Source organism: Bidens hawaiensis, unplaced genomic scaffold, assembly GCF_021521415.1.
Source record: "Bidens hawaiensis isolate Kalapana, Puna unplaced genomic scaffold, B.hawaiensis_p1.1 tig00060281_1, whole genome shotgun sequence".
Classification (NCBI taxonomy): domain Eukaryota; kingdom Viridiplantae; phylum Streptophyta; class Magnoliopsida; order Asterales; family Asteraceae; genus Bidens; species Bidens hawaiensis.
The window spans coordinates 30,642-45,030 of record NW_027500877.1 but is presented as its reverse complement, the minus strand read 5'-3'; the positions used below and the strand labels follow the sequence as shown (position 1 = coordinate 45,030).

The 14,389-nt window shown below is 38.1% G+C and overlaps 1 long non-coding RNA gene across 1 annotated transcript; it reads right to left on the bottom strand.

Annotated features, from left to right (window-relative positions):
• Positions 1-10,608: 10,608 nt before the first annotated feature.
• Positions 10,609-12,679, bottom strand: LOC143602996 (uncharacterized). The gene is made up of 2 exons (XR_013147970.1): positions 12,534-12,679; positions 10,609-10,847 (listed from the first exon to the last, which is right to left on the bottom strand). It is a non-coding gene; the product is annotated as an uncharacterized LOC143602996 (long non-coding RNA).
• Positions 12,680-14,389: the final 1,710 nt, after the last annotated feature.

The window sequence follows — 14,389 nt, the reverse complement described above, 5'->3', positions numbered from 1 at the left end:
CTAGCCGTTGGAATCGGTTCCAACGGTAATATAGCCGTTGAAACCGTTTTGTAAGTGATATTATAGCAGTTGAAACCGCTACCAACGGTAATATAGCCGTTGGAACCGGTTTTCGTCCGAAAAGTTACCATTGGAACCGGTTCCAACGGTAATATAGCCGTTGGAACCGGTTTTTCTTGCCCAAGTCCTTTATATAAATCGTTTTTTCACCCATTGTTTCACCACCAAGCTCAAAAACAATCTAATATACTTCTCGTTTACAAACCCGACCATCCGACTCAAAAATATTATGGCACCCACCAAAAATAACAACAAGAAGGCTAACATGGACGTTTTTATTGAACTGGTTCGTGCTCAAGAATACCCACTAGTTCTTGCGGTTTGTCGACCATAACCGCAACAAAGAAGTTTGGAAGAATTGGGATTTGGTTGTGACTGTCGAAGGTGATCCAAAAGCTCGATGCAAACTTTGTGGAACTTTCTTAAAGCACGATTCAAACTCGACTTTGAGAAAGCATATCGAGAGGCCATTTTGTAAGGCCTTGAAAGGCGTTTGCTCAACCGACCAAGTGGACTTGGGTAAAGATGGTACACTATTTCGTTACAACACGAACCAAGTTCAAGATAGAATGGCAAAGTTCGTTATTCAACGAAGTTTGCCATTTAACCACTTTGACGACCCGGAGTTGACATCGTTGATTCGAGAAACCCTACAACCGCGATACACACATGTAAGTCGTACCACCCTAAGACGTCATTGTATCAAGTTGTGGGAGTGTGCAAAAAAAGAGTTAATCGAGTTTTTACATACTTTAGAATCGATGGTGAGTTTAACTAGCGATGTATGGTCGGCACCACACGGGTTACCCGAATAATACATATGTGTCACCGCGCATTGGGTTGATCCGGTGACATGGCAATTGATGAAACACGCCATCGCCTTTGAAAACTTCCCGTACCCACATACGGCCGAAAAATTGTTTGAATTGGTTGATGAAGTTATAACGACTTACAACTTGAAACATAAAATATTTTCGATTTCCTTTGACAACGCATCAAACAATAACAAAGGCGGCCGAAAAATTTATAATAAAATATTCACCACCTAGTTTTGGGAATTTTTTCATGTTCGATGTGTTGCACATATCATCAACTTGGTTGTTCAACAAGGTCTCGACAATGGAAACATTCATCAAGATTTAACTTTCTTTAGACTTATGTTACAAGATGTTTTCAAAAGGGGTAAAAGGAGACATCTTGAATATAAGAATTATTGCAAGTCGGTTAAAAGAAAATATTTGGGGCCGAATTGGGATGTTCCAACCCGTTGGAACTCAACTTGTCATATGCTAAAGTGTGCTTTTGCCCAACGCCAAACTTTACAATCTTTTCATAACAATCTTGTTGATGTACGCGAGGCCGATATGCTTCCCGAAAGTGTTTGGGTCCATGTCGGTTATTTGTTGGAATATCTTGATGTGTTCAAAACCGCAACAACTAAGTTATCGGGAGTTTATTATCCTACTAGTTGTTGGGTTTTGCAAGAATAGTACAACATGTCTTCGACTTTTAGAGAGTTTTGAGGATAAGAACCAAATCTTCAAGGATATTGTTGCGGTAATGAAAGAAAAGTTCTTAAAATATTTTGAAGACATACAACCGGTCTTTACTTATGCCGCCGCTTTAAACCCCTATTGGAATGTTCATGGGGTTGAGACGTTGATCGACGAAATATGCGACACCATGGGTATGCACGAGACCGACCCAAAGTTCTTGATGGAAGCGAAGGAAAAGTTTAACAAACACCTTCAAGACCTTTATGACCATTATTTTAAAATTTTATGGTCCAAGCGCGAGGTCGTCTTTTGTGAGGCAAGCAACGACTAGTAAGCCGTGCAAGGACAAACTTATAAACTTGATGAATGTGGTTCGTGAATCGGGCTCTAAGAGGCAAAGAGGAAACACACAAACTAGTGAACTTGGTCGATATAGTGGAGCAAATTATGTTGAGGGAGCATCGGTCGATGAAATTCGCAATATTGATTTGTTGGCTTGGTGGAAAGGAAAAAAACGAATTTCCTATTTTATCCTCCATGGCTCGTGACTTGCTTAGCGTGCAAGCCTCAACGGTTGCTTCCGAATATGTTTTTCACTTAGTGGGAGGGTACTATCAATGCGAAGAACAAAACTAACTCCCGAGTCTTTAGAGGTTTGCATTTGCCTAAAGGATCATTTGGATGCGATGGATCGTGTACAACACAAGACAAACTTTGAAGATGAAATACCAACAGAGTGACCTATTCATGAAGAGGAGGTGGTGGAAGGGCTTTCTTCCAGGAATTCGGGTGGTGAAGAAGAAGAGGATGAAGACTAAAAAAACTTGTAATTTTTATTTGTTTTAGTAAAATCATTTGTAACACGATCAAATTTCAAGTAATATTTAGTTATGTTTTGTTTATTACTAGTAAAGTTTTATTTCTTATTATAATAACGACAAACACTTTATTATATAAACAACAAATATTATAAACATTATTAAAACATGACGATACTTAAACTAAAAAACAACTTAAACTAAAAAACAACGTCCGTCGTTTTAATCCGGCATTATACAACGATTAAGCGGTAGGTGCTTGAATTGTAGAGCCGGACGACTCTCCCGCTTCCGCTTTCTTGGCATCCAATCTTATTTTCTCACGACAATACTTATTGGTATGCTTGCGTAAGGTCGAGTTCGACCCCGCTTTCAGAAACTTTGAGCAGTACTTGCACCGGGCCATCTCTTGTGAGACGGTCATGACACACAAATCGTAATGAACCCAAACATCGGGGCATCGTGTTGTTTCGATCACCATAACAACGTCGTCGTGAGTTGCCATTTGTTGTCGTTTTAAGGTTAATTGTGATTTAGAGTTTTGAAAGTGGTTTAACAAGTACACACAATACCTTGCTATTTATAGAATGTTGGTAACCTATTTATAGTTAAAAAACCGGTTCCAACGGTCAAAAACGGCTATATAGCCGTTGGAACCAGTTTCTAACGGCTAGTTAGTTTAAAATAAAAAAAAAAACAGTGGAACCGGTTTTTACGTAAAACCCGGTCCCGGTTCCTACCGGAACCAGCTCCACTAAGTTCTCATTTTGGTCCATCGGGTCGGGTACGGAACCGACCCGGTTCCTGACTGGAAGAGGTCTCATTTTGTACCCGGTATGAATAAAACCGGTACCGAACCGGTTCCGGGTTTTACGAATAACCGATTTTGTGCACCTCTAATTTATACTAGTAACCCAACTTGGTTACTCACTCAACTTGGCCACCGAGGTGAACTTGGGCAACATGGTGAACTTGGCCACCAAGCAAATGGAAGAATGTTTCATAATACCCATTAGACTTTAACCGGCATGTTACAACCTCTTAAGCCCGGTTCACCGACTTGTGACCCGGAATAGAAATTAATCCAACATCTCCAATGTTTATGAACTCCAATTACCCTTTTTTACCATTTTTCAATTTACAAACCCTAACTAAAAAATCCAAATGTTTTGCCTCTTCATTCACGATATTCTTTGTCGTTCGATTCTTCTTCTGATGAGAATTTTTGGATAGGTGAGGTGTTCTCCTAAACAATTTTGGGAATTGCGATATGGGACTTGTACGCTTTATTAATCATTCAGTTTAACGAGACTTACGACTTGTTAGGTAAACTTATAGATTAAGACTATACATTTGCAATTTCTAATTTTGGGATTTTGAATGTGTGAAATTAATTTGCTTCTTAGTTTTATGAAAAAAAATAATCCTGAGCAATGTTATACTAAAATATGAATAAACTTAAATTTATGACAAAATTTTACAAGAATATTGGTTCTGATTAAGATAGCATGATAGATTTGTTATGGTGCCATGGTTTAACGGTAATATTTTTAATGCAAGCAGCAAGTATGCAACAGTAGATGAGCTCTAGCATGGATGTCTCTAGTTGTTTGAGGTAGTAATAATTAACTAATCACATGTTTATGTGTTTGCCAAATGTAATATATTTAAGGAATTCATATCTATAATATATATATAAACGAAAGCATAAAAATCCTACGTGTCGCGATGTGGTCGCTCCCTTTTTTTTGGAGTTATCAGATTTGCTTGAATTTTAAATGGAGGCTTCTCATGCATTTGACCCGAATTCACAGGTATGGGTCTTACCAAACCCAGATATTCCTTAAACGGGTTATAACATCTCATTAAATTAAAAATTTTTCTCACCAAATTATTGATTAGAAAATCCAATCAAATAGGATATATCAAAAAATTATTATATTTATTTTTTAAAAAATATTACTTATAATTAAGAAACAATTTTATAGTAAAAAATAAGCGGGTCTTGGGTCTTACCAAACCCAGATAACTTTTAAACCGGGTTATAACATCTTAGATATTTGTGAAACCTTTTTATCATCAAACTCTAAGTATATTATAAATTTCTTTACAATAAATAAAATTAAACCCAAAAAAGTATATATATATATATATATATATATATATATATATATATATATATATATATATATATATATATATATATATATTAAAAACGAGTAATGTAAAACAGCCCCGTAATACGGGGTATAAAAACTAGTCATCATATATAGATTGAAAAGAAAGACAATGAGTTTAAAATCCAGGAGAATTAAATGGGAGTAAATGTAGAAGTCGATACCCTGAACTAGATTTAGAAGGCTAAGTACGGTGATGTCCGTTTTTTATAAAAAAGTCTGCCCAGGCTCTTTTGTGTCCATTAAAAAAAAAATCTGCCCAGGCTCTTTTGTCTGCGCCGCGTAGACATAGTTATATGCAGATTGTTTCTTTTATAAATATGTTTCATTAGAAAACGACCGCACGAACTCTTCTTGGTGCAGACTTAGCTCATCCACTTCTAAGAGCTTCTAAGGTCTGTATAGGGTTAAACTATGACACCCGACTAAATAAAAGGTATTATTATATTCCATAAACGAGTTTAAGATATGTTTAGACTGGGTTAAGTGAGATTTAAGACCCTTAGGTTAAAAATATTATTTTATACTAAGAATGACGGGAATATATGTATTTTTAAACGCGCGAGAAGTCAGATGGAATAAAGAAATATTGGTGATAAGTTAAGAAGAAACGAACGTTTTCGGTTGAACGTGTGAATCTTCAACTCGACAGTCAAGAAAATGTCCATGGTTGAATCCATTTGAATACTGTAGAGAAATAATAAGCGAGAACGCCGGCGAAAATGAGACTCAATTCTTAGTTATAACGAAACGAGAAAATGGAAATTAGTATTTTCAAACACGTTCGTTAAAGCACATGTACCTACGAGCTTGTAAAAGTTAATACCATCGTCGTATTTGAGGTTATCATTTAGATAAAATAAATCAAATAAACATCATGATATAATGCTAAATATTTATGTTTCCCGTGTATAGTTTATTTAATATTTTAATAGTTTTTGTTCGTTTTTAGTCGAGATTTGTATACTACTAACACTTTTATGTTTCGTAGGCAATAGAAGTTGATCGTGATTAAAAAGGGCGAAAAACGAGCTAAAAAGAGCCAAAACGGAGATCCGGAACACCTCATAAAGGAACCAGAACAGAGAACCGATCAGACCGGGCCGGTCTGACTGGCCTCCTTGGCGGGACACGCCGCGCCGTGCGGCCAGGTACCCACATCCTGGTCGCGCGGCGCGTAGAGATGCCTGATGGGATTATTAATTCGTTTTTGTTATATGTTGGGCCTTGTTTTGGGTATTTAAACATCTTTAACTTAAACCTGAGAATACCTTAAAGCCACCAGACAAATTTGGAGTTCTTAAGAGCATATTTTCGAGTCTTGTGGTGATTTGAAGGCATGAGAACAGCCGGTGAAGAGTTACACGCTCGCGATTGAAGATTACGGGTTTTATCATCCTTGATTTCCCGTTCTTTATATTTTCACCATGTTTTTAGTTTTATTTGTTTTGTTTGATTTAGACTATATGATGCTAGGCTAAAACTCCATAAACTGCCTAGGTCGTGATGAACCTTAGTTCGGTTTGATTTTGTTTGGATTTCTTTTCGTTATGGATTTTGTGTTCTAAGTAAATCGTTAAGTTTGAGTTAATTGATGCGTTTGATTGCTTGGTTTGTTTACTTGGATTTATTTTTCACATTGCCCTTGTTGATTGTTTCATAGGATAGGGTTTTGTTAGGTCATTTACTGTGTGTTCTTGACTAGTTTGTGATTGATATCCATTAAAATCATAGAAACAATAAAATCAATTAAACAGATAAAAGTGAGCTGCTAGCCTAGAAAGCTGTAAGGTGGCTATTGATAGATCTTTGTTTGTTAGGATTTCTAGATTTAGTTCTTCGTAAGGAGTCCGTCTAGGTTTGATTGTCAACTTAGTCTATTAAGTTAATTAAGTCTACTTAGCTATCTTTTATTTCCGCGCTGTAAGGTAGGATTTCGTCATAAAGATACTTAGACATAAATTATTAAATAACCGTAAGGAAGTTTAATTCATAAAACTGGTGAGTTTTAAAACTTGTTAGAAATCCATAGGCGTCTTCTTGAGGTTCAAGGGACCTGTTCGGGTTTTCTGTCAAGGGTCTATTTTACGATCCTGGTTCCATAACTTAAGTTTTCCATTTAGTTAATAACCGTAACTTTGGAGATTCTAGCCTAGGTAGTTATCTTTATCATCTGAATTAATCTAAGTGTTCTTAATTGTTTATTAGTTTAATTACATTAGAGTTAAGGTTTTATATTAAATTAATTAGTTTAAGAGTAATGATTATATTTTATTATTATTATATTAATTAGGTTTAGGGTTTATTAGTTTATTATTAGTTTAATTAAGTAATCATTAGTTAATCATTAGTAAGTTAATTATTTATTTAGAGTTTTATTAATTAGTTTAGAAACTTCTCCCTCAATTATTATTATTATTATTAAATAGTCGTGTATTGTAATTGAGTTTGTTTGCTAGTTTCGTAATTTATACAGTCTCGTGAGTTCGATATCCGGACTTACTTAGCTGTATTAGAGTCGACCGGTACACTTGCCGGTTAGTAGTTTTAGTTAAGTTAAGAGTCTAGAATTATTAATTAGTGTCTAGATTAGCTTATTTTTAGTTAATAAATTTATAACTACTTTTAGTACATCAAGTTTTGGCGCCGTTGCCGGGGACTCTTAGCGATTGCCTTATTTTATTTAATTGGACTTATTTGCTACATACGCGCTATTTGTTTTATTTTCGTTTGAATCATAGGAGTCAAATTAAATTTTAGTTTATTTTTAGTTTACTTGGTCTGTTGCGTTTTTCAGGTATATGACACATCTTCGTTCGCAAGGACCACCGCTGGGTAATCTGGATTTTTATCCGTTCAAGACCGAGGCTAGCTCGTCAGCAGAGAAACAACCATCAGAAGCTACTTCTACACCAAAATCGTCACCAAACAGTTCCCCACCAGAAAGTCCGAGAAGTCAACCAGACGACCAAATGGCGGACAATAGAACAATTGCTGCCCAAGCCTTAGATGGCCTAACCGGAAACCGATCATGCATCGTCACCCCCGAGATCGACAATCCCAACTCGTGGCAGATTCCGTCATAAGTCATGAACAATATCGTTCAAACTAATCAATTTCATAGGCGTGATGACGAGGATGCACTGGCACACATTAACCGGCTTTACCACGTTTTGAAAACTTTTAATTTACAAGGTGCAACTGACGATGCCATTTTCTTACATCTTTTTCCTTTTTCACTTGCAGCGAAAGCAGCTCTTTGGTTTGACACTCAGCCACCTGGCATGTTCACTACTTGGGAAGCAATGCGCACAGATTTTATCAAAAGATACTTCCCACATGCTAAAGCGGCTATTCTTCGTGATCAGATTCACTCGTTTCACATGGAGCCGGATGAGCAGTATTGTCATGCTTGGGACGTTTCCAGAACATGCTAGCTCGTTGCTCACAGAATGGTCTCACACCATGGGCTCTCGTGGAGAAATTTTACAATGGGCTGAACTACGAAACCCAAGTTCGTTTCTACAGGGTTGCGGGAGGAAATTTAATGCAAGGAATAATGTCACCGAATGCAACGAGATGTTTCAAAGCTTTGCTCAGTCTGATTTTTCCAAGGCGCCACCTCGCGGGAATTTCACTCCTGTTAGTAGTACATCCTCATCTTCTCGAGGTGTACACCAGGTTAATCTGGATACTACTGTGGCTGCTGCTTTGGAATCATTAACAAGAGAGGTGAAGGAACTTAAGATGAAGGTGGATAAGTGTGAGTTTTGTAGAGGTGGACATGGCATGTTGGAGTGCCCGGTGATGAATCAACAGGTCGATTTTGTTGGTGGTCAGAATAGGTTTCCCAATAATTATAACAACAACAACAATCAGAATTGGAACACCTACAAGAACCCAAATCAAAACAACTCCAACTGGCGTCTCGCGAGCGCACCATCCGGCTTCCAAAATTCTTATAATCAAGGACAAGGTCAGTACAATAATAATAATAATAACAATGGTACTAATGTTCAAAATAATGTGCAGGATTCTAATGGAGGAATGAGACGTCTAGAGGAGATGATGAAGCAAATCTTGGAGAGGGATCAAGTTACACAGAAAAAGTTTGCCGAACAAGATTTGCTCTTCAAGAATCAACAATCTTTTTTGCTTGACCTTCAAAGTTCCGTTGGTGATATTGCTCTTCGTCTCGATGAAAGGCCTCAAGGACAGTTTTCAGGTTCTACTCAGTCGAATCCGGCCCCTTAATTGAAAGCATTTACTACTCGTAGCGGAAGGGTTTTGGGTCCCGAGGTTATTAGAGAAAGGGTTGGAATTGAAGAAGAGGAAGTGGTAGATGAAGAGATAGAGATGGAGGCTCCGGGTAAGTCACACGTTAAAACACCAATTATTGAGTCACAAGTTGAGAAAAAGCCGGTTGAATTTCGGCCACCACCCGATATTAATATTACCCATGTTCCTTATCCCGCTCGTCTCAAGAATCAAAAGTACATGAGGGAATACAGGCATTTTCTGGATATGTTCCGACAGTTGAAAATTAATCTTCTATTTGTTGAAGCCCTCCAACACATGCCAAATTATGCGAAATTTTTGAAAGATTTACCCAAGAGGAAAGATCGGTTGGGAGAGGTTTTGTCTATTCCACTTAGCGGAGATTGTTCGGCGGTGGTGTTGAATCGGGTCCCGGAAAAATTATCGGATCCGGGTGTATTTACAAATCCGTGTACGTTCGGAAGTGATATGGTGAGTCAAGCATTGGCGGATTTGGGTGCGAGTATTAATATTATGCTATATTCGTTGTATGAGAAGTTGGAGTTGGGTGAGCTTACACGGACTCATATGTCACTATTGTTGGCGGATCGTTCGGTCAAGTATCCGCGAGTATTATTGAGAATTTGCTAGTGAAAGTTGACATGTTTGTGTTCCCGGTTGATTTTGTGGTACTTGACATGGAGGCCGACGAGAAGATTCCAATTATTCTCGGTCGGCTGTTTTTGAGAACGGCTAAGGCTCTTATCGATGTGTATTAGGGGAGGATCACACTTCGGGTTGGTGATGAGAATGTTACCTATGATATTGCAAAGTCGATGAAGCACCCAGGTGATAATGATGATTTTAGTGGTCCATGCCATTCAGAATATTTTCTTAATTCTTTCATTCCGGGTTTGGATACATGTCTTGATTATATTTTTGGAGCCGATTTAGTTGGGATGGATGAGGAGAAAGAGTTGACCGAAATTGTGGAGGATAGTGAAGAAGAAGTGGTAGATGACGTTTCTTGTTTGATGGAGATTATGGAAGTTAGTGAGGTTATTTGTGATAAAGAGGTAGAAAAACCTGCTCCGTTGGAATTAAAGTTTCTTTCATCACATTTAGAGTATGCGTATCTTGACGAGGGCTCGAATTTGCCCGTTATTGTTTCTTCTAAGTTGACGAATGAAGATAGGTCAAAGTTGATAAAGGTGTTGAAGATGAATAAAGGGGCGATTGCATGGAGACTTTTGGATATTCAAGGTATTAGCCCCGCCTGTTGTACCCACCGGATTTTGATGGAAGATGAGTATAAACCGGTGGTTCAACCCCAAAGGCGTCTAAATCCAAATATGCAAGAGGTTGTCAAGAAAGAGGTGCTTAAGTTGTTGGATGCCGGAGTGATTTATCCAATTTCATACTCTCCATGGGTAAGTCCGACTCAAGTTGTTCCAAAGAAAGGGGGATGGCGGTTGTCATGAATGAAAAGAATGAACTTATCCCTTCACGTACGGTTACCGGTTGGCGGGTGTGTATTGACTACCGGAGGTTCAATGGTGCTACTCGAAAGGACCATTTCCCGCTGCCGTTTATTGATCAAATGCTGGAGCGTCTCGCAGGTAAGCAATTTTATTGTTTTCTTGTTAGTTTTTCAGGTTATTTTCAGATTCCAATCGCACCGGAAGACCAAGAGAAGACGACTTTTACATGTCCGTATGGCACGTATGAATACTGTCGCATGCTGTTTGGGTTGTGTAATGCTCCGGCTACCTTTCAGCGTTGTATGGTAGCAATTTTTCAGGATATGATAGAGACAACCATGGAGGTTTTTATGGATGATTTTTCGGTGTACGGTAATTCTTTCGATCATTGTTTGGGTAATCTTGAGAGGATGTTAAAGAGGTGCATCGAGACGAAGTTGATGTTGAATTGGGAAAAGTGTCATTTTATGGTGACGGAAGGGATAGTGTTGGGTCATAAAATTTCAAGAGATGGTATAGAGGTGGATCGGGCGAAGATTGACACGATTAGTAGGCTTCCTCCACCGACAAATGTTAAAGCTGTAAGGAGTTTTCTTGGTCATGCGGGTTTCTACCGGCGGTTTATTAATGACTTTTCCAAAATTACCAGCCCGATGACCCGATTATTAGAAAAGATGTCCCTTTTGTGTTCGATGAGGAGTGTTTGAAGGCGTTCAAATTTTTGAAAGATCAACTCGTAAGTGCTCCTATTCTCGCGTCACCGGATTGGAATTTACCGTTTGAGCTCATGTGTGACGCGAGCGATTATGCGGTTGGAGCGGTTTTGGGGCAAAGGCGTGAGAAACATTTTCACCCTGTTTATTATGCGAGCAAGACATTGAATGATGCCCAAGAGAACTACACCACCACCGAAAAGGAACTTTTAGCCGTTTTGTTTGCATTTGACAAGTTCCGGTCTTATCTTGTGCTTTCAAAGACCACCGTTTTTACCGATCATGCAACTTTGCGTTTCCTCTTTCACAAGAAGGACGCGAAGCCCCGTCTCATACGGTGGATTTCTTTTACTTTCCGAGTTTGATATAGAGATTAAAGACAAGAAGGGGGCGGAGAATGTTACGGCGGATCATCTTTCCCGTTTAGAGAATCCAAAGAGAGAAGAGATTCGTGAGGAAGAGATTGGTGATAGATTCCCGCATGAGTCGATTGATTTTGTTATAGCCGAAAAGAAATTTTGCCATGGTTCACCGATTTTGCAAATTATTTATCTACCGACCTTGTGTTGAAAGGGATGACTACGCAACAAAAGAAGAAGTTTTTACGGGATGTTACTCGGTATGTTTGGGACTATCCTTTCCTTTTCAAGATTGGTGGTGATTGGATTCTTAGAAGATGTGTGTTGAAAGAAGAAGTGTTGAATATTCTTAAGCATGTTCATGAAGGCTTAACAGGAGGTTATCATGGAGCGCATGCCACGTCTCAGAAGGTATTTGATAGTGGTTTTTATTGGCCGTCGGTTTTAAAAGATGCGGTGGAATTTGTTAAGACATGTGATGCTTGTCAACGCACCAGAAATATATCATCAAAGAACGAGATGCCTCAAAACCCCATACAAACTCTTGAAATTTTTGATGTTTGGGGCATCGACTTTATGGGACCATTTCCCGTTTCCGGTGGTCACAATTATATTTTAGTGGAGATATATTACGTTTCCAAGTGGGTTGAAGCCCAAGCATTGGCCACAAATGATGCTAGAGTTGTTGTGAAGTTTTTAAAGAAGTTGTTTACTCGTTTCGGAACTCCACGGGCGATTATTAGTGATCGAGGTACTCATTTTTGTAATTCCGTCATGGAAAAGGCATTAGCTCGTTATGGAGTTACTCATCGCACCTCTACCGATTAACATCTGCAAACGAATGGTCAAGTCGAGAATCCTAATAGAGGGGTGAAGAGAATTTTGGAGAAGACGGTGGGAAAAAGTCGGAAAGACTGGTTAGAGAAGTTGGATGACGCGCTTTGGGCATTCAGAACCGCGTACAAGACACCGTTGGGTACTACACCGTTTATGTTAGTTTATGGTAAAGCATGCCATCTTCCCGTTGAGTTAGAGCAACGAGCGTTTTGGGCGTTGAAGACCGTAAATGTTGATCTTACGGAGACCGCAAGGAAGAGGTATTTTCAAATTCATGAGTTAGAGGAACTTTGTGATGCGGCATATTCTCGATCGTTGGATATCAAGGAAAAGACGAAAGTGTTGCACGATCGATGTTTAAAGGGAGGTAAAACTTCAAAAAGGGTGATAAAGTATTGTTATTTAATTCTCGTTTGAAGTTATTTGCAGGTAAATTGAGATCCAAGTAGACGAGACCGTATTTGGTGAAGGAAGTGTTCCCGTATGGAGCGGTGGAGTTAGAGAATCTGGACAATGGAACTTCGTGGAAAGTGAATGGGCATCGTTTAAAACATTATCTTGGAGGGCCGGAGGGTTCAATATAGGTGGAGGAAACTCCCCTCGATCCATCGAACTAAATCATCGAAGGTGTATGTAAGCCAACAGATGGACTCGTGCATACTCACTCATAGTAAAAGAAACTCAATGCATTGCTCATAAATCTTTATAAAATTTAAATTTTGATCAACAATATAATGGTTTAAGTCAAGCTGGGGGGATATGGCAAAAATCAAATTAAGCTTGAACTGAGATTAGAGGCAGATAATTTCTGATATTCTGTGCTTTAATTAAACCATTAATCATATCACAAAACACTTGAAGGTTTGTTTTAGATTTAGGTGGACAACAATGTCAATGACCGACTTAACGCCAGTCATAATATCGCTGAAATATAAAACTGTGATGGAAGGGCAATCTGGTTAATATGATTCTCTGCTTAAACTCACCAAAAATCCAAAAATATGTACTGCTTTTGAAAAACCATACAAAAACACAAAAATATTTTCCATTCTATGTTTTTCTTTTCGGATATTTCTTGTGTAAATATTACTTTTACGTCAAAAATCTCAGAATATCAAAAAGATTTTACTTTACAAATTTACATAATTATTTTTTTTAAGTTAATTGTTTTTAAAGGAAAAACACGTTAAGGTATTCGATCATCGAGATATGGGTTCTTCGGTGATTTTTATTTAAATTAATTGGTTTTATAATTTAAATTAATATTTAATTTAATTGATTTAAATCATTTAATAATTTAAGTTAAAATTAAATAAGGTATTTCGTTAATATATGCATAAAGAATTAGGTCAGTCTAACGAATTGCATATTAATTCGTTAACCTAATGCGCTTCCGCCACTCTATAACGAATGACTGTTAATTCATTAAGCATATTTACACGAACTAGTCACGAACTAAGGCTAATTCGTTAAGATTATGTCTTAACGAATTGGTTCTAATTCGTTAATGCCACGTGTAAAGTTAAGTTAACGAATCATCTGATTCGTTATTTCAAAATTCAAACGAATCAGACGTTCGTTACATTGAAAAATGTGCCGTGTCAGATATATATAATGATCCTCCACGTTGGGTGGATGCACATGTGGTGACACACACGTGTAGCAGTTCACAGAGGCAGCAGATTGAGAGGCCTCCCGCTCAGACCCGTACATGCGTCCCACAATAGCCTAGACAACTACGAGAGGTGTCACAGCCATAACCACTAACGCTGTAGTAACTGTCTGAGCGGCATTTGGCGATGCACGAGGATACTCAGGGTTATTTCAGGATGTTATTTGATCATTTGCAGGTACCTAGACCCGAGTCGATGGTGGAACATACCAGAGCGGGTGGATCATAAGATGTTGGTGTTGAGATGCATGCGGAAGGAGGTTTGGACACCGACGAGGCCAGTGATAACGAGTAGTTTGTGATGGTAGCAGTAGCCGCATCCGATTAATATTAGGTTTATGTTTTATTTTTCCCTTATTTTTGTTTTTATCTCTTGATAGTCTATACCTAAATATTATAATAACCAAAGGGAACATTTTTTATGGTGCAATCAGCTGGTAATATATGCATAACTTTTATAACTACCGCTGTTTATTTGTATATTTGTGTTGTGTTCTAACTTTGTGGGTGTAGTTCACT